The sequence below is a fragment of the Melanerpes formicivorus genome, unplaced genomic scaffold, assembly GCF_026170545.1.
Source record: "Melanerpes formicivorus ecotype bairdi unplaced genomic scaffold, bMelFor1.0.p_v2 SCAF_19, whole genome shotgun sequence".
NCBI lineage: Eukaryota > Metazoa > Chordata > Aves > Piciformes > Picidae > Melanerpes > Melanerpes formicivorus.
In genome coordinates, this window is record NW_027142371.1 from 3,225,220 (window position 1) to 3,246,010 (window position 20,791).

Below are 20,791 nucleotides of genomic sequence, written 5' to 3' on the forward strand. Positions count from 1 at the left end.
TCTCTTAGCTTTACAGTTGGCTATGAAAGAGAAGTGGGTCAAGAATATATTTTTGTAGAAAGTGGTCTCTTCTCTCAGGCAACCAGCACCAGAACAGGGGGACACAGTCTCAAGCTGTGCCAGGAAAAGTTTGGGCTTGAGGTGAGGAGAAAGTTCTTCACAGAAGAGAGTCATTTGCCATTGGAATGTGCTGCCCAGGGGGGTGGTGGAGTCACCGTCCCTAGAGGTGTTCAAGAGGGGATTGGATGTGGCACTTGGTGCCATGGTCTAGTCATGAGGTCTGTAGTGACAGGTAGGGCTCAATGATCTTTGAGGTCTCTTCCAACCTTAGTGATACTGTGATACTGTTTAGGATTTTTAGGTAGATCTTGAAGAAAATAAGGCCTTGCTTTTTCAAGGTGCTACAGATGCCCAGTGCCACTTAAAGCCAAAAGGAGCAACAGCTTCATAGTCATTCTGAAAATGTTTGTTGAACCATTCTGCACCAGTGACCATCTGTGCAGGTCACTCTCTCAAGCCTGCACACTTGTAACATGGTGGAAATACTCTTTGTGTGGAAATACATTTTGTGTTCTTTTTCTGCTCTTTCCTTCCTCAGAAGGAAGTGTAGATGTGCCTCATGCATTTATGTTTGCTGATATAATTGTTTGCTATCTGCAGTCACTTGAAAAGGGCCTATAGGCACCTCGTGTACCTTATGAATGGGCTATAAAATGCACCCATTTAGAATCTAAATTGAGAGGGAGAAAGTGTCAGAAGTATTTTTCTCTTTCCTCCACTGAAGAAATATGCTGGTGTAAGAACCTTTGGGGTAAAAATAGTTTTGCTCCGATTCTTGAATAAAATGTCAAGTGCCATGATAGATGAAGTGGCAATCCTGAAGTTTACTCAGCGTTGCTTTATTCTTACTATCTAGGTCAAGATATTTCTGGTTTGCTTGGATCAGACAAAATTTCCACAGATCTTAAATAACGCTGCTAATATTATAAGTGGTTTGGCTATGGGGAAGGAAGGAAGCTTATTGATCAGCAGGATAAGCTCTGTGTGTATATTGAGCCATCTTTTCCTGCCTGCTGTAATGAATCTGAAGACCTAAGCAAGCCTGGCAAGTTCCCTCTGCTGCAGGATGTGGAGAGGAAGCTTCTAACATCCCTGTCTCCCTGCCTTAGCTGCTTGCATAGTCGTCTTTACCTGAATAACCTTTAGGATGTCTTTTCTGGAAAGCAGTCCTGGAAGTGTTGTTGTGTGTTTTGCAGAGGAGGGAGTGAAGTGTAGGGTGGGAGTCACAAATTCACCCCCTGTCAAGTGGACTTGGACCTTGACTTTGGACTTGAACCTGATCTGCTTACTGTCAGAGTGTTGGTTTGGCCTCTGGACTGGGTCAACATGCTTGGCAGATACTCCCCCTTTAAGTGTCCTTATGGGTGAAAGGCAGGACTTGTTCAAGCCACTGAGCTCAGAAAACATGAGCAGATACCAACTGAGTCACAGGTGAGTGATGACTTTGGCACTACAAGCCCTAACTTTATCCAGGGTTTGGGACTTCAGTCAGCTATTCAGGTTGCCTGATTTGAGGACAGGGAACTTAGAGGTCAAAGTTTCTTCCAGGAAAAAAAAAAAGTTCTGACTTTTCTAGATTGTCCTAAATGGAAGCTTTTACCCATCCTTCCTTTTGGAGGTTTACCAAAGAAATCCAAGACAAGCTGCCTTTACTCAAGCAGAAATGTACAGAAGTTGTGACATCATTCTTAAGAATGGCTCCCAACCTTCACATTATATGATTTCCAGAAAACAGCTTATAGGGCAGTAGCAGAAATCCCTGAGTGAGCATTGTGGTCATGAGATGATGGTTAAAATAGTGGTATTTCATCAGCCCATTCACTCAATGAAACTTCAACTCATTCTGTGTAGTAGTTGGGCTTTGACAAGAGAAGTGGAGAGCATCTCCAAGAAAAGCAGGTAGATATCCCCCTCTGGGATAAAAGAGATGTTTATCTGAAGCCCTATGGCTGAGAGTGGTTCTTCTGCAGAGTGCAGGATGTGCTGAGTAATGCAGTGAAGCAACAGGGGCAGCTACCTGGGATAGTTTAGCCTGAAAGAAGGCTGAGGCAGCCTGCTTTTGGAGGAGCATGGCCTACTTAGGAATGCTTGGCACTCACCTGCAGGTCCTTGAAAGGATTTTGGTAGGTGAAAGCCTGTTTTGTGGAGTCCAAGCAGGGCTAGATATGAGCTGGGTGTACAGCCCAGCTCAAGTGGCGACGTGAGCAGATGCTGAGCTGTGTAGGGAGCACTACTGCAGGAAACAAAGATGCATAGTTAGGGATTAGGCACATCACCGCTTTCAATGAAGGTGCCCAAAGGGCAGGTTGCACAAGGTGCCTGAGCCGCTCCAACAGTTCTCTCCTGCCAAAAGAGGGAAGTCTCTCTTTACCACCCAGCTCTTTTTAGATCTTTGCTGAACCAGTTCCCCACACTGACTGCAGCAGTGGCGAGCTATCGGAGCAAGTATCTTGCGGGACTTCATCTTGCTATGTGTTTACAGAAGCTCACAACAAAGCAGAAAATGGAATCCTTGTATCTGGAGTGCTATGCTAGCACCTACTCTACCAAGCAATTGGATTTACCACACATTCCTGCTTAGTTTCTGAAGGATCTAGAAGAAGTTAAAACAGTGACTGTTATGAGAGAGGACATGCTCCAGTTGGAGAGATTGGGCTGTGGTTTGTAACCACATTGCCTCTTCCGAGTGAAATGGACATGCCGGTGGCATCCCAGCGTTCTTGAGCTCTCATGCTAGCACTGGTAAGTGTGTATGAATGGAATAATGAACATCAGACAGCAAACAACAGTTTAATTCTCAGGTTTTTGTAGAAGGCTTCTGTTTTGGGATGGACCTTAGATGGGAATATTACTGAATTGCTTTACCTGGTTCTTTATCTGCTCCATCTTGCTTTTCTTTGCATCAAGCTGTCCAGATTATGTTTTGGGGAGCATCTGATCCTGTCTCTGACACTGCAGGTCACATAGCAGAGCCTTCCCTATAAAGCTGTCACGGTAATATTCTTCCAGTGAACAGAAAAGAAATCCAACAGAAAAGTGACATGATGAAAGATCAGCTGCCTTAAACAAAGACATTATCTATGTATCACACAAAAAGATGGTGTATTTCATAACACAGCAGGACACACTTCATCAGAATCCCAGGGAAGAAGTGGACCTGCTAAAAGAATCGCCTTTTGGTGCCAGGGAAGTTATGCATTTTATAGATCTCTGCTGCTTTGTGTGGAGAGATTTGCAGCTACATTCAACCTTGGCTAAAAGGTAATGGCAATGTGTTGTAGGAGCCAGTTCTCCTTAGGGCTTCATACTGCAACAATGGAGCTATAAAAGATGTTATTGAAGTGGTAAGTGTCAGAAGGCAAGCAGGATGTAATTTCAATTGGGAGGTGCTTTTGATTAATCGGCCTGTTTAAATGCTGAGCTGTCCAGGAGAAAAATCTGGTCAGGCTGCTTTTTAGATGCTTGAAGAGGAGGAAGTTTATCTGCCTGTGCTCTACGTGCCTGGTTGCAATGGATCTTGCTCCATATCCAGATCAGAAAGGCCAGGGACAGAGTTAATTTTCCTGCATGCAGGCCTTCCATACAGCTGTTGAGGTGATGCATGCCTTGCAGAGCAGCGGGGCGGATGGATGGGACAGGGATCACTGATCTTGGCTTAGCCTGTCTCCTACTGGCACTTCTTGCCTAAGCAAAACCTCAGCTCAGTGTTTTGGATGGAAACCTTCCCTAACCTTGTTCGCCTCTAGTGAAAAAAAATGGTGCTTCATGTTTGCATAGAGGGTTTGGAAAATACAACCTTCAGCATGTCAGAGAATGGCCATCTCTTGCATCCTTTTTTATGGGCACTTATTTTCTGCAGCACTCTAAAGAGCAAAGAGCTGATTCTCTGTTATTTTGTTTGTTTGTTTGTTTGTCTTGGAAGGGATCTTCCTATAGCAGAACTGGGATTGTCTCTAAGAGACAAAGCTGTAATTAAACATCTTATATAATCTGACAGAACTTGGCCTGCAGGACTGTTCCACCTTGCAGCAGAAAATCCTAATAGCCATTTGCTTTGTTTTATGCTTTGAAGTCAATAGCTTGCTTTTCTCTTCCCTCTCCAGTTTTTGGTCATAAATTGGCTATTTCCTGGCCACAGAAGGAGGAACTAGTTCTATGTAACTACTCTAATGCAAGAGCATAAGGAACACCTTTCTGGGCCTGGGGACAGACAGGGGTGCACATGCAGCTTGAGGAGGGGAACACTGGGCAGTGGTGGGATGTGGATTTGCAGAGTGCTGTCCATGTGTGTGGGGTGATGAGTGGGAGTTTTCACCATCAGCACTTAGCTCTGGTGCTCCAGGACCTACACTGTGTCTGCAGGCTTGCGGGGGAGGCTAAAATAGATTCTTGGCATAAGGTCTTGGATCTTGGATCCTCTTTGCTTAATAGATTGCTCTGTCTCCCAAGTGATATCGCTGCAGCTGCAAGCCACAGAGGCATTTTGGCTGAAGTTCTCTCACTTTAAAGCAGAGAACTTGATAGATCTCCTTGGCATGAGGATGACTGAATGCCTGCTTTCCACTACAGCCTCGAAGAGTCCAATTTGCTGACCTGAGGGACATGTCTCCTCATGTCCCAGGCTCTGGAGAAGAGAGAAATAGTGTATGCAGAAGTTTTCAGTTTATATAGAAAGATTTGATGCCTCTGGCCAAGAGGATTTTTTTGTGCCTCCTTTGGCTTGTGGAAGTTGCTGAGTTTATTTTTGTCTGTGTGAACTGGCCTGTTTTTTTTTAATATATGGCAAAGGTGGCTAGAGCCCTGCATAGACACTTTTTTATACTTCATATAAATCTAAACAAATACATTAAATAAAGGTCCTTTCACCTCCAGGTTGGTGGTTCAAATCCAGTCGTGCTTGGGAACAGATCTGCTCAAGCAGTAAAAAGAAAACATCTCCTGATTTATGAATAAAAGTGTCAGGTTTTGACTTGCTCTGATTGCTGGCATCACATTATTTGTGAACATTGGGCCCACTGCCAGAAATTCACGAAACACGTTTGTGAATCCCAGAAGCTTCATAAACTTCAGCCTGAGTGATTATTTGCTTTCTGGCAAGTAAGTGGGCTGGCCAAAGCAGTTTAAAAGGAACATTACTGCTCAGGTCCCATAGTAATAATAAGGAGACTCAAAGGCTCTTGTTTCTGTACACAAAAGAAGGTGGCAATTCTGCTCCAGTTTACGCCAGACAATTGCTGTTTGTTCTGGGGAATTATTCGTTACTGGTTTGAGAAAGCCAAGGAAGAAGGAATCAGCTTGACTTTCAGACCTTGCCTTGGTTTCTGGGCCAGGTGTTGGGGGGCAAAAAAGAAATTAAAATATAATCTATTATTTTGCTTGAAAGCTGAATTGTGATATTGGAGAAACCATAGCAATAGTAAGGCCAGGTAGTGCTTGCAGTGTGTGAGAGGTGGGGAGAAAGCATCTCTGTGGTTCAGAGCTCTGTGAAAGACAGGATGGAGTGCTGCTGCCCAACACATGAGCAGATCAGCAGCTCTGTGGCTTCATCCCAGCATTAAAGTGCCTTAAAAAGCATAGGGATTTGGTGAATCCATGTGGTTTTCACACTGGGAGTAGAGATGCCACCATGAGAGCCTGAATTCAAGGAACAGCTGTGCTAAGATGACCCTCTCCCTAGCAGACTCTGCCATGGCCCTATTTGTTGGGAATTCAGAAGCTATCAGGGAATACCAGGCTGCGGGAGATGTGGCTAAAACCAGTGGCAGTACATGGCCCACAGGATTTCAGAGTACTCTGGGACTAACTGTACATGACATTTTAAACTTCTTCTAATGTTCTTTTCCTTCCTGTATGTAAGTTTTTATGTTCCCTCACTGCTTTCTCTCCATCTGCAGAGAGTAAAGTTTAGAGAAGATTATTGTAGCTGCTTTGAAACAAGACACAGTGCTTGTGTGGGGATGCTGCAGGACAGGGATAACGTGGCACAGTCTGCTTCTGCTGCCACTTTTCGCAGAAGTGTGACTTTAAGACCTTTATGTGTAATTTCTGTTGCTCTTACAAATAGTAGATCCAGGCCACAACTTTGCTGAAGGTTCCAACAGATGTGGTGTAATTAACAGACTGTAATCGTTAGGTTTTGGAGAGAGGGTGACATATCAGTTTTTTAACTGCTTTTCCGCTTAGGATTACATCCAAGTAGCGATGCCTCCAGAGGGATATGCACATGGATGCATGTGCTTCGTGCATGCCATTTATATACATTCTCACTTTGCTTTCCAAGTATTAACATGTGTAAATCCCTTTGGCATGCACAGATACGTGCAAGCGGGGTGTGCATCTGTAGCATTTATTTGCATATGGAAGAAAGTATGTGTGGGTTGTGTGTGCTGAGTTGTGCTTACACCAGAGTCCCTTGAACATTTGACCTTATGTAGTATCTCTTCAGATCTGCAACTCAGTGAGTCAGTTCCTTTAGCCTTAAAAAATAAAGGCAGGGTGACTTTGGGAGGAGTAGTAATGAGTGTTTTAGGAAATAAACCTTTAAGGCACGTTGCCCAGTTATATTTCCTTTAGAGATGCAACTGGGCAATGCAACACCATTCAGAGATGGAGAAGCCACTTTTGGAGGATGAATACAGGCATAGCTTGGTGGTGCAGATATTGAGCTGATATCCAAGCCTCCAATGAGCCCAGCCCATTATTGCTGGGGAGGTTTGTTTTCTCTATCCACAAAAAGAATAACCCTGTACTGCAGCATGACACCACAGCCTCTTGACTGCTGTAGGTCCTGTCTGTTCAACAGACTTGTCCAACAAGTTTTATTTAGCTCACAGGGTCTTGGAGCAGGAAGGAGGCTGTGATGCTGTGATGCCTGTTGCCCAGAGGAGAGCAGGATGTGGGCCAAAGGAGGTGTTTCAGGGGAGTGATTTTAATTACCAGCTGGTAATGTTAGTGCATACACTTGAGCTCTGAGGGTGGATGAAAATTGGAAGAAAAGTTTCAGGAAGAACTGCTTTTCCTTTACATTTTGGGAGGGCTTCTAATGGTTTTGTAGCTTCTAATTTCTGGCAGTAAAGATGATGGAAAGATTTCAAAACATTTCCTGGCAATGCCAGTTAAAACCTAAGATATTTTACCAGGAAAGTGAGTGAAAGCCTTGTGGTAAACTGTCAGGTTGTGTACCTTTAAACAGCTAGCCTTGACTCTTTAATGTGTTTGGGTTTTTGGTGGGGTATTTTTTGTTTGTTTGTGGGTTTGTTGTGTTGTTTATTTTTCCTTTTCTTTTCAAGTAAGTAAATTAGAGTTCTCCTGAGTTCCCAGTCATGACCACAAGGATTTAATAATAATAATAATAATAATAATAATAATAATAATGATAAAAACAAGTTGGAAGAGACCTTCAAGATCATCGTGTCCAACCCATCAACCAATCCAACCCACCTAAACAACTAACCCATGGCACCAAGCACCCCATCAAGTCTCCTCCTGAACACCAGTTTTGGTTTGATTTCTTTTCTTTCCTGTTCTTAACCTCTTTTAAAGAAATCAGGATTTTCTTTTTATGTTTATTTAGCTGCTCCAATTCAGGTATCCTACTGTTATATCACTTTGTTTAGGGACAGAGCAGGAGATGAGAATCTGAACTGACTGCCTCGCTCTTCAGAAGGTGAATAATGGCTTGGAGAAGACCTTGTGCATATCTTTTGATCTTTGGGCTTCAGACACCCCTTCACCCATAATTAACTTGTGTGTTGACTGATCACCTGAGTGATCAAGGGAGACTCAGTATCTCAGTGGAAACCAGAAAACTATTACTCTATGGCAAAACAGCAATCAAGCCAACTCGTCTATGATACAAATCAGATACCTGCAAGAACAAGCCTCATAATGGCAAACTGTACTGGAGATGGATGATATCCTAAATCATTATCATCAATAGCATCAATTATGTTTATAGGGTAAGCCCATGGTATCTTCATGGCAAGCCCTGCATCCAGAGAGGAGCAGCAACAGCAACAACAGGAATTAAAATTACAGGATGAATTTCAGGAGGGGCAGTGCACTGTGCACGGCTAGCCAATAAATCATGGCCATCTGTGGATTAGATGGAGTTGGAATGCTAATGGTTATCATTCTGTTGTACAAAATGCACACCTTGGGGTATACAGATAATTTAAAATAGATATGCATTTGAAATCAGCCCAAATAGATGGCAGACATTTTTCTTCTTAGAGTTATGGGATGTATGTTTAAAGTGCAGATGCTCTTCAGGACAAATTTTAGCATGGTTTGCATTCAGATGAAACGTCTCCTATACATGTGAAGTCCTTGCATACACTGCTTGTGGAAGTGGAGGGGATCATTGGATTTATAGGTTCTTTGGTACTTTCTGTCAAAGTGAGCCTTTCTGCCTAATGGGCCACATGGACTAGGAAAGGCTGTTGTTGCACAGCTCTCCATAAGAGAGAGTGTTTAGTGTTTGACACATTGCAACGTGTAAACAACAGCTCAAAATAGGTCTGTATTAAAAGAAGGAGATCCAGCTGGGAAGGGATTAGGTTAATAATATTTTCTGTAATCTTTTTATCAGCATTTCTGTGGCAAATTTATAGTAATAAACAGGCAAAAAAAAACCCCTCATGTTTGAGATGGAAGTAAATTTCAGTCTGCTATGAGTGATGTACCTCATAACCAGTTCTAATTAGAAGGGAGGACTCTTACAGCACTGTTCCTCTATAAATCATAGCAGATATTACCCCAACTTGTACAACAACTCAGAAACATGCTATGAAATGTGAAACTCAAGAAATAAGGTTGCCCTTTCATTCTCAGAAAAGATTTAATCTGACACAGGCTCCTGAGTTTTGTTAAAAATATTTTTTTTGAGAGTTTGCTTAAAAATAGGGCAAACAGCCCCAATTCATAGAAAATGGTATTAACATTTCCATGCAGTCATGGCTTTTGTTTTTGTTAGTCACAGTTGGTACAAGCTGAAAACACCGTATATTTTGGTACACGGTATCCTTACTTGGAAGAGTTGATCCAAAAATGCAAACAAAACTTGTTCGTGGCACAAACTTCACATTCAGCACAATTTTAGAGCCAATGAGGAGCCAGAAATACAGGTTATTAACTAGATGGATGCATATTTTCTTCTCTGTGACTTGAACTTGCCCAGAGAAGGGCAACAAGGCTGGTGAGAGGTCTCGAGCACAAGCCCTATGAGGAGAGGCTGAGGGAGCTGGGGTTGTTTAGCCTGGAGAAGAGGAGGCTCAGGGGAGACCACCTTGCTCTCTACAACTACCTGAAGTGAGGTTGTAGCCGGGTGGGGGTTGGTCTCTTCTTCCAGGCAACCAGAACTAGAACAAGAGGACAGAGTCTCGAGCTGAGCCAGGGGAAGTTTAGGATGGTGGTGAGGAGAAAGTTCTTCCCAGAGTTGTTAGCCATTGGAATGTGCTGCCCAGGGAGGTGGTGGAGTCACCATCCCTGGAGGTTTTCAAAAAAGGATTGGCTGTGGCACTTGAAGCCATGGTTTAGTTGTCAGGAGGTGTTGGGTGATAGGTTGGATGATCTCTGAGGTCTTTTCCAACCTTCTTGATTCTATGATGCTATGAAAGTCAGCTCTGACCTGGCCTGGTGCCTATCCACTTTATTCCAGATGTGACCGTGGAAAGTCTGTAAGGGGGGCAAACCACAGAGAAGATGACCTTGGTGGTTTGATGTCTGAAAAGACTAAACCAAAGCCCAAATAGTGAGATTCCTTGAGTCTTTCCCTGGTGTTAAGGTCCAAGTCTTTTTCCTATGATATTTGACTGTATTTTTAATTGAAAAGGGATGGGTTTGTTTCAGAAAGGTGTTCTCTGAAAATCTCTGAACTTCTCAGGCCTGTTGGTATGATGGGGCTGTTGCTACCTCTATTGATCCTAATTCAAAGCTGTAATTGCAAATGAAAACATCATTATATCCCCCAGCTTCTTTAATTGAAAGGATTGATTCGCAGGAGCAAAGCATGATAAAAGCTTCTACACAGGCCAGGTTCTTATGGACATTTTAACACCATCATTTCAGCATGGCCTGGGTTTCTTCTTGAGTGGAAGGATGTTGTGGGAATTGAGGAGAAACCTTCACTGTTCTACTATCTGACTGTTTCTTGGGCTCCACTTCAAGCACAGCAGGAGACTTACCTGGGAGTCTGTAGGCAGCAGGAGGGTCACTGACTTTGTGTCTGAGATGCCACAATTGTTTAGAGAAGGCACATGTGTACTAATGTGTCAAGGATATGTGCTCCAGGTGTGTGGAAGAGCTAACATAACAGACTCCTGTAAGAGTAGAACAAATAACCTTATGACCTGAATCAGCTTTCTAGTCTGAAGTGGATTAATTATTTACATCTTCACAAACTGTTTTTCTTTCAGTCATCTCCTTATAGATGGAATTTGAGGCTTTTTAAATTTACACAGGTAAAATGGTACAATGTAGAGGAGGATAATGTCGGGTAATTCTCTTCACAGTGTCAAACTCCTGCATTCCAGAACAACTCATATGTTCTAATATTTTAGGTTGAGATCTGAAACCAGCATAATCTGCGGAGTTACTGTCTATACCTTTTAACCATGTGAGATGATCCTCTTAGTCTCTATGTCAGCCTCTTAGTTCTAGCTCACCTGCTGTCTCATAGCAAAATGTTTCTGGTCTTAACTAATATTGCAGTTCATTAGATAGGTCCTTCAATTATAAAAACAGCTTAAACAGGTATTTTGCAAAGGCCAGGTCTGCACATATCTGTAAGGGAATCTAGCTAAATTTGATGAAGGTGAATATAGCCCTGACAGAAACAGGATCAAGTAAAGGATGTCACAGCGCTGTAGTGAACTCTGAGCAGGCTGATGCTGCAGGTATGGCAGCTACAGAGGTTAATCCTTCTGCCCCCTTTAAATCCTTTTTGTAAATATCAGTTTGATAGAGCAGTTTGATGTGAGAGATTAAAGGATGACTTAGAAGACCACCATGTTTCCCCTCCTCTCAGGGCAGTTTTTGTGAATGAGTGTGTTTAGAGCATCTGAGCAGGAATAAAAGTAGATTTAGCCAACATAGTTTCTCCTTGCATCTGTCTGTACTACAGGATTAAGGCATGCAAAGAATATTAAGTATGCCAAGGACTTTTATTGTGACTGATCCTCAGAGAAGATGAAAAAAAATCCCTTTTCCTTAAAGGAAATGGTGGAGGTTTAAGGTCCTGAATTACTCTTCTTCAGCAACTCAGATTATCTTCAGAGCCAAATATCTCTGCTTATAGCACTGTATAACAAGCCAGTCATGACTGCTTAATGTACTCAGCTTGGAGGAGTAAATCTGTAGGGTGAGAAATATTTGTATAAGTCCTAGATTAAGATCAATAAGGGGAAAAAACCCAAACCCATTTGCCACTATGGGTGACTGCAATCAAGAGTGAGAAGTCACTACTCAGAGGAATGTATTCTATTAGACAGTGTACAAATTTGTTTGGCAAACTTAGGTGCTTTAAAAACAAATTAGTATTTTTAAAGCCTTAAGCAACACCCCTGTTTATTATACAAAGTTATCAGCTGTTTCATCTTCCGGGGTAAACAAAGACCTGAGGGAGTCTTGATCGCTCGCTCGGTCTTGTGACCTTATGGTCACTGTCCAAAATACCAGCAGTAACGTTCCATGCTGCAGAGCTAAGGAGAAGAAAAGCAGATACCCAACAGGGTTAGCCCAGTGCCTTTCCAACTAATCCTTTATTTTTGCAAAACATTTCCATATGGGAAACTTGATCACTGAGCAGAAGCACTGGAAATAGTGTGGCTGGTTCCTTGTGTAGATAACTGCTCTTGGTTGTTGAATACCTAAACCTGTTGACAGGCTTTAGCAGCGCTGCTCTGCACGTCTAAATGTAAAACTGATGCCTGGGGCTGAAAATGGATCTATAGCATTAAGCTGTGACCACAAACTGTATATCACCGTTTGGAAGGGAAGCAGATAGCTGATATTAGCTTGTTTGGTGAAGATGAGTATCTAGAAAGGGTCTGCAGAACTGTGGCAGGTATGAAACCTTCACACTGAACTTTGTGTTCATAAATTTGCAGCTTATCATAGAATCATAAACTGGTTTGGGTTGGAAGGGTCCTTTAAAGGTCATCTAGTCCTACCTTACTGAAGTCAGAAGGAACATCTTCAAATAGATCAGGTTGCTCAGAGCCCTAAACAACGTGACCTGGAATGTTTCCAGGGGTGGGGCATTTACCACCTTCCTGGGAAGCCTGGGCCATTATCTCACCACCTTCTCTCTAGTCTGAATATCCCTCCTTTAGTTTCAATCTACCACCTCTCATCCTGTCACAACAGGCCCTTCTAGAAAGTCTGTCCCCATCTTTCTGATTGGCCCCCTTTAAGCACTGAAAAAAACACTATAAGGTCTCCCTGGAGCCTTCTCTTCTCCAGGCTGCACAACCCAAACTCTTTCAGCCTTTCTTCAGATATTTCATAGACTTATTTAAGTAATGTGCCCAAGATGTAACCTGGAATTTGGACGAAGTTGGGCTGTGGCTCTTTGCAGGCCCTGCAGTTAATTCATCCTAGAAAGCCAACAGGCTTACTCTTAAGAAAAAGTCTCTCTTTTTTTCCTCTCTTCTCAAGACAAAATGCATTGCAATAATACAGAGCCATCACACTCTCTCTGGTTACAGCTGAGTGACACTACATCAGCAGCAGAATATGTACAAATTAAACTGTAACAGTGTACCAAGGAGAGGCACAGCAATATCATAGAAATTATCCACAGCATGATATGACTAATGTTGTGTGAAATGCATTCATTGGCAAAATGATGTCTAGGTGTATCTTAAGGAGTTATGCTGATGGAGATAATGGTTATAGAACAGAGATAAAGGAAGGAAAGGTGAGTGAAAGACAAAAGGTTGCAGCAAGGGCAGCGTGGCTGAGGGGGGATGCTCCAGCAGGCGTGTTTGGACGGAGGGAAGCTGTCTCCCTATGCAATATAGCAGGGCATGATAAGAACTTGGTTGTGCTTTTCCTGCTGGCATGCCTAGTGTGGAGCTGTGCTCACTGTTTCAGGCATGTTCCTGTATTCTTTCTCACCAGCTTTCATGTGGGCTTCTCACAGTCAAACATTTAACTAGAAACATAGGCTGCATATGCATTAAACATTCTCTAGCAGTGGTACTTACAGAAATTTCTTTTGTTTTCCCTTTGCAAATATTGAAGCAAACAAAAATCCCAAGGAGAAGGAACTGCTATTTTATTAGCATGTCTGAAAACAAAAAAAAAAAATCAGCTCAAGGGACCAAAAAAAAAATCAGCTCAAACTTACCCAGAAATAAGCTGGCCAGAGCAAATACTTCAATAAGGCACATTCAAAGTCCTTAGCCTCTTCCGTAGTCTGGGAGTCTTTTTGAAGTGGGTAAATGTTTTGCCTGAGTAAGGAACTTGCATATTGGTGAATTAATTTGATTTTCCTCTCTTTCTATTCAACATGGATTCGGAAAAAAGTTGTCAAGTGACCCATCATGTCATCATGCTTTTCCACAGATGTTTACTCGGTACAAGAATGTTTTGTTTTCAAAGTAACTTAGGAATTACCCAACTAAGTCTTTCTCTCCTTCTCTCTCTCTCTCTCTCTCTTTTTTTTCCATAGCTAGGTTTCATTTTCCAAAACAGCTGAGGTGCTTGAGAGCTCACTGTCTCCTAAAAACCTCCTGAGTACTTGTTAAAACCAGAGCACTGGGCAGCAGAGTGGACCTGCCTCAAATAAAATCAATCTCTGTGTAGTGTGCTGTGGGGAGCACAGGGCCTACTCTCGATGCAATCAGAAACTCTCAAATTACTAGAAAAATGAAATGGTTTTTGTGGTATTCTTGATTAGTTTGCTACCTGGCTGGTTACAAAGACAAAGCTCAGGCCAAAATCGTGCAAGAGTTCTTGTTTCTAATGTGCTGGAGTGATGTTAGCCAGGGGTTTTACCTCACTTACTGATATGTGCAAGAATGGGAGGTAGACACAGCCAAAAAATATTGGGATCCAACTATTTTCAAAGCCCTAAGATATCCAGAGGTGGGAGTTTGTTTTATTTCCTTGTGAAGAAAGGCTCCCCTAGGAACATTTCAACGGGAGGCAAAGTTCTCCATAGATGCTGGGTGTGCTTGTCTGAGCTTTTCTGTTGTGCTGGCGTGGAGGGAGGTAGGTGGTAAAAAACAGTGTTTTCAGCCCTGAGACTACCTTGGACATGGGGGTTCTGTGTAAACCTCATGAAGCTTTTTCTCCAGCCAACCACCTCCACTTGCTGCTGAGCATGTGCCAGGAATTCCCTACCAAAGGAAGCTGCCAGAACCTAGGGAGCTGTGATAACCCTCTGCTCTCAAGCAGCATACAGCTCCCTGTCGACACTGCACTTTTCCCTGTGCAGGCAGGGGCATGGGGTGGACAGATTGGAATACCCCCAATGCCTAGTCCAGGCTAGGTGATTTTGCTCTCTCTACACTGCCCTTTCCTCATTTTATAGGTTCATGATGGTTCTGCCCAGGAGAATTTCTTCCTGCCCCTCTTCATTTGGGAAATAAACCTCAGCTCTTTACTCCCAGCTTGCTTCTCCTTTGCTGTGACAGGAGTGTGCGCAGCAGTACGGCCAGCTCAACCTTGAGAGGGTGGAGACGCACTCTGGGACCTGGGCTGGTTTATATCTCAGCTGATTCTCTTCTTTCTCTCTTCTCTATCCCCTTAATAGCTTGACAGGAAAAATATAGGGAAGATACAGCCATCTGATTAACAGTGAGGCGGGTTGGGGGGGGCCAGGGATGGATGACAGGGAAAGGGAGCGCAGCATGGCTACCAGCCAAGTTCCAGCAAGAAACAGAATATCTGGCTTCCTCTAATCTCTAGAGGAAAATTAAGTTACAAAAACCTTTAGTGGAAACTTTGCATACATTCAGTACCATTGCCATGCCTGACAGAAAAAAACCCTGATATATTATATAGTTTATAGTTATAGAATTAAAGGCATAAGCTTTCCCACCAGCAAAGAAGAAAAAAATAAAACCTCTTGAAAACCAAAGACAAAACCTTTTAAACCCCCCTGAACCTTTCATGCTATCAGAGATCTTGAGAAATTCTCCTTTTCTTATTGATGGATGGTCATGTGTGTGTTTGAGCATCTTGCCCGATGAGTAAGGTGAATTTTTGCACTTGTCTGGAGAGTGGTTTTTGTGTTCCCAGATGTTTGTGCCATCTTCTGCAGGGCCAGACAAGGGCAGGTGAAGATAAAGGTGTGGAGGAAAGGTGTGGAGAATGGGCTTATGCTGCTGACGCTGCCAGAAAGCCAAGGTCATCACCTCAGACCAGTGCTTCTCATCCTGGCCTTCATCAGGAATGTGTATGCTACGCAGGGGGAGGAATTTCTCCCCCTCTTCCATGTCTGTCATCAGCGTGTTAATGAAAAATAATAGACTTTGATTTAAAAAAATAGTATAGGTGTTAAGTGAGCAACATGCTGGGACATATGCTTTGAGATAAAACACTGATTAAAGTTAAATAGCCTACTTATTGAACGTTACATCTAGAGCAGTAACCATCATGAAAGTAACACTTGCATGTTTCTCAGTTTCATGGGAGGAAGAAAAGATGCTAGGTTGGCTGACAGGATCTTTACTTCATTTAGTCTTGTCTCAGGTTCATAAGATTGTTCATTATGGCTTACATGGGCTAAGATTTGCTGGGCTAAGCACTGGCTGGATGGCCAGTGGTGGTGAATGGAGTTAAATCCAGTTGGCTGCCAGTCACTAGTGGTGTTCCCCAGGGCTCAGTATTTGGCCCAGTTCTCTTTAATATCTTTGTCAATGATCTGGATGAGGGAATTGTGTGCACCCTCAGGAAGTCTGCAGTTGACGCTAGATTGGGTAGGAGAGTTGATCTGCTTGAGAGTAGGAGGGCTCTGCAAAGAGATCTGCCCAGGCTAAATCAAAGGGCTGAGGTCAGTAGCATGAGGTTTAACAAGACCAAGTGCTGGGTCCTGCACTCAGGTCACAACCATCTCCTGTAGCACTCCAGACTTGGGGCAGAGTGGCTGGAAAGCTGCCTGGGGAAAAAGGACCTGGAGGTGTTGGTTGACAGTCATCTGAACATGAGCCACAAGTGTGCTCAGGTGGCCAAGAAGGCCAACAGCATCCTGGCCTTAATCAGCAATAGTGTGGCCAGTGGGAGCAGGAAAGAAATTGTGCCCCTGGTGAGGCTACACCTTAGTACTGGGTTCGGTTTTGAGTCCATCACTACAAGAAAGACATTGAGGTGCTGGAGCCTGTCCAGAGAAAGACAACAAAGCTGGTGAAGGGTCTGGAGAACAGATCTGGTGAGGAGCAGCTGAGGGAACTGGGGTTGATTAGTCAGGCTGTCCAGAGAGGTGGTGGAGTCACCATCCTCAGAGGTGTTCAAGAAATGTGTGGATGTGACGCTTTAGGATGTGGTTTAATGGAAATGGTTGTGTTAGGTCAATGGTTGGACTCAAGGATCTTAGAGGTCTTCTCCAACTAAAACAATTCTATGACTCTGTGGTATTTGTGAAGGGAGATTTCTTTCAAGCCCTAAACATGGGCTAATGGTCTAAAATGGCATCACACGGTCCAGCAGACTGTGTTCACCTTGTCTGACTAGGCTCTTCTCTTGATGGTGGCACAGGCTGGCCAGAACCTGGCTCCGTTTGCTCAGAGGAGAGAAAGTTCAGGTGCATTTTGAAATGTTTCCTTCTGCCTCATTGCAGGCAGGCTTGCTCCCAACCTGCAGCTTGCAGGCCTTTTCTCACATGATTCATTCACCAGCCTCCGCTGAAGGGAACATTTTCCATGCAGGCGAACATAAGAGCCATGTTTACATGCTGTTTCCCTTCTGAGAGCTTTATTTCTCTTCAGCCTCAGGGACCTCAACACCAGCCAAAACTCAATATGGGGCTGAAATTTTACACTGGCCATCCCCATCCCTGGCTGTCCCTGCAGCGGGAGAGAGGGTTGTGTTTGTGTAAGCGTGCACGTGTGTGTGCGTGCTCACAAAACCAGATGTGTGCCGTCCAGAATAAATGAGGCTATTCAGAGTGTCACAAAATGGACAATTTATGGCCAGTTTCAGCAATTAGTCAGACCAAAGAAGTGAGGTGGGTCAATATTAAAACCTCACTGTTTTGTTTACTTTAAAAAAAGCAACAGGGAGTTCCAGCTGATGAGCAAAGATACTGAGAGAGGGTAATTAAAGAGAAACAATCTTCAATGTTTGCCTTACTACAGTTTCTTCTTATTTTGTTATGCTCCCCTTACTTGGTCTTGAGAAAGAGAGAGCTGCTGCTTTCTTTCCAGAAGGGTAGTGTGTGGGTGGCTGCATGGGCAGTTCTGGATCAGAGATTCCTTACTTGTTTCCTGCTGAGCTCTTGCACCTTGCAGTGAATTAAAGACCTTTGTAGAGTGCTGCCACTGAGCAGAGCTTCTAGGTGTCAGGCTGCAGGGCCAGCCACCTCTGAGACTGTTTTAGCTGTGCTAATTGGGGGGAAAATATTAATAGCTTCTAAAATAACCCCCCAGCCCAAAAGTATCTTCAGTGGTATAAGTAAACCTTGAGAGTGACCCACAGCTCACACCTTACTTCAGTATAAATATTCTCCTCCATTTGGTTAACTGTTTGTCTACTCAGGTCCCAGTTCTTCTGCTTCCAACACTTGATTTTGTCATATGATTATGGATTCCAAATGTGCTCTTTAAAACTCCTGAGTAACCCAAAGCTTTGGGCTATGTGGAAACAGGCTCTACCCCCTTTAACTGCAGGTTGTACTTGCACAGTAAGAAAGTAAACCTCTTGACATGACTTCTTATGTTTCCTGGTCCATGGCCTGACTGCTTGGTTGCACCACATGGATCAAGAGACCCACTTCTAGTTTGCTGCTTGACAGCACTTCACCTAGTATGGCTGGGATGTAGAAGGGGAGGGGGGACAGTAATTTTTTGTGTGGGTCATCATGATGGGTGCACCCTCTGAAGCAATATAAAAGGCAGGGAGGCCTTTTCTTACTTGTGCATTGTAGGTGTGCTTAGTGAAGCTGGTGTGTGCTCATGGAATGGTTGGGAGTTAGTTAATGAAAGTGTTTTAATGAAACTAAAGATACTTAAATGTGTGGTTTGTTTCACTGCATATTTTTTGGCAGTAGGTGGGGCCCTTACTGTAATAAAGTCCCATTGAGTAAGGAAGCTTTTGGAGGTGGTGCCCAGATGCAGTATGTTGGCACTGCCTCCTGGAAGATAGCTCTGACTTGACTCAGGCATTTTGCTGTTTCCATGTAACTGCTCAGCATGAAAACAAAAAGGGATGCAAGGGTGACCCAGTCTGCATACCCCTCTGTGCCCCTGTCTTTCCACTCCAGACTGCTAATGCTTTATTTTATCATCTTTCTCTCCAAAATGCTTCAAACCCACATCTTCAGCATCTTCAGGTTGCCCAAGCTTCCTGACTCTGGTTCTGCTGACCGTGATCAGAACACTGGATATGGCCAACTGTGAGCAGGAAGGGAACCACCCCCCTGAAAGAGGACTGGGGCAGAACCAGATCCTCACCTTCTGCCTCGCTGTGGGTTTAATGTTTGATTCATGCAAATGCACATTTCCTGGCAGTGCAGGGACTGGCCTGGAATCCAGACCTGGTCTGCTTGTGGTAGAGCCATTATCCTAAAGTGCTTTTATTGATCTGTTGACTTTCTGTCTCCCTCCTTCTCTTCCTCTCTTCACTCTGCCAGCCTCCTAAAGACTCCTATCTTGTCTCATACAACCAAGGTAGTTTAAGGGGTGAACAATGATTTTGAAGCCAGATTAGACAAACTGTACTTGACCAGTGAAACCAGATATCCCCTGAATAACATCTGAAGAAGGATCTGTTTCCCTTTGCAAACAGTCCCTGTTTCTCTCCCTCTCTTATTTTGTTTTTCCCTTCGTGTACGTACTGGTGATCTTGATAAATTTGGAAAACACCAACAATGGCTTCAAGGCTAAGCACATATTTGTAGCAGCCTGCTACTCAGAGTGGGGATGCTACACTGTGATGGTTTATTTTTGGTTGGTTAAAGAGAGCTATATTAGTAAATCTGTGTATGAGCTGTGATATCCAGCAGTATTAAAGGCTGTGATTGGAAGAGAAGCTGAAAGACTCAACAGTTGAAGCCTGTAGAAAGCTCCAAAGAGCTGTGTGCCTTACTGGAACTTTCAGCTGAAATGTGTTAGAGTGCAGTATGTTACAGTGACCCAAGCTACAAATCTGTTTGAGATAGAGATAAAGGGAGAAGGAATGATACTGGAGAAAATGTTTATAGTCCTGTGTACTAACAAATAGTATAAGAGGGGTTTGAAATGGGTTGGTTTTTTTTCATGTGCTATTTCAGTGGTCAGAGTTTCTCAGGTTTCTGGAAAATTTCATTTCCTTCCTGAAAACATTTCTCATTCACTAGTCAGTTTGCACAGGGACATTTAGTTAGTGATCTGAAAAATATGCAGGTTAATACAGAACAGTTAAGGCTAAATTTGGTTATAAGTGCGGGTTTCTAAAACCTAAACTCCAAGACAGGCTGGACAGATGGGCAGAGTCCAAGGGCATGAGATTTAACACATCTGAGTGTTGGGTTCTACACAGTGGCCACAACAACTCCCTGCAGTGCTAGAGGCTGGGGGCAGAGTGGCTGAAGAGTGGCCAGGAAGAAAGAGACCTGGGGGTACTGATTGGTAGTAGGCTAAACATGAGCCAGCAGTGTGCCCAGGTGGCTGAGAAGGCCAACGGCATCCTGGCCTGCATCAAGAACAGTGTGGCCAGCAGGAGCAGGGAGGTCATTCTGCTCCTGTACTCAGTACTGGTTAGGCCACACCTTGAGAACTGTGTCCAGTTCTGGGGCCCTCAGTTTAGCAAAGATGTTGAGATGCTGGAAGGTGTCCAGAGAAGGGCAACAAAGCTGGGGAGGGGTTTGGAGCACAGCCCTGTGAGGAGAGGCTGAGGGAGCTGGGGTTGCTTAGCCTGGAGAAGAGGAGGCTCAGAGGAGACCTTATTGCTGTCTACAACTATCTGAAGGGAGGCTGTAGCCAGGTGGGGGTTCATCTCTTCTCCCAGGCAAACAGCACCAGAACAAGAGGACACAGTCTCAAGCTGCACCAGGGAAGGTTTGGGCTGGATGTTAGGAAGAAGTTCTTCACAGAAAGAATAATTTGCCATTGGAATGTGCTGCCCAGGGAGGTGGTGGAGTCACCATCACTGGAGGTGTTTAGGAAGAGACTGGATGTGGCACTTGGTGCCATGGTTTAGTTGATGAGATGGTGTTGGGTGATAGATAGGTCATTTCCAACCTGGTCTGGTCTGGTCTATTCTATTCTATTCTATTCTATTCTATTCTATTCTATTCTATTCTATTCTATTCTACTCTACTCTACTCTACTCTACTCTACTCTACTCTTATTGTGTCCTTTTCACTACTTAAAATGGGCCAATCAAAAAGATGGTGACAGACCTTTTAGCAGGGCATGTTGGGACAGGACAAGGAGTAATTACCCCTTGGGAGATTTAGGCTAGGTAGAAAGAGGAAAGTTTTTATAATGGAGGTGGTGGAACACTGGCCCAGGTTGCCCAGAGAGGTGGTAGATATCCTGTCCCTGGAAACATTCCAAGTCAGGTTGTTTGGATCTCTGAGCAACCT

General features: G+C 43.7%; 1 long non-coding RNA gene across 1 annotated transcript in view; it reads left to right on the top strand.

The window, feature by feature from the left end:
- The first annotated feature begins 2,529 nt into the window (after positions 1 to 2,529).
- Positions 2,530 to 20,791, top strand: part of LOC137447114 (uncharacterized) — a 31,640-nt gene continuing 13,378 nt past the window's right edge. The window contains exon 1 of the long non-coding RNA XR_010988786.1: positions 2,530 to 2,802. This is a non-coding gene — a long non-coding RNA (uncharacterized lncRNA). The remainder of the gene's footprint in view (positions 2,803 to 20,791) is intronic.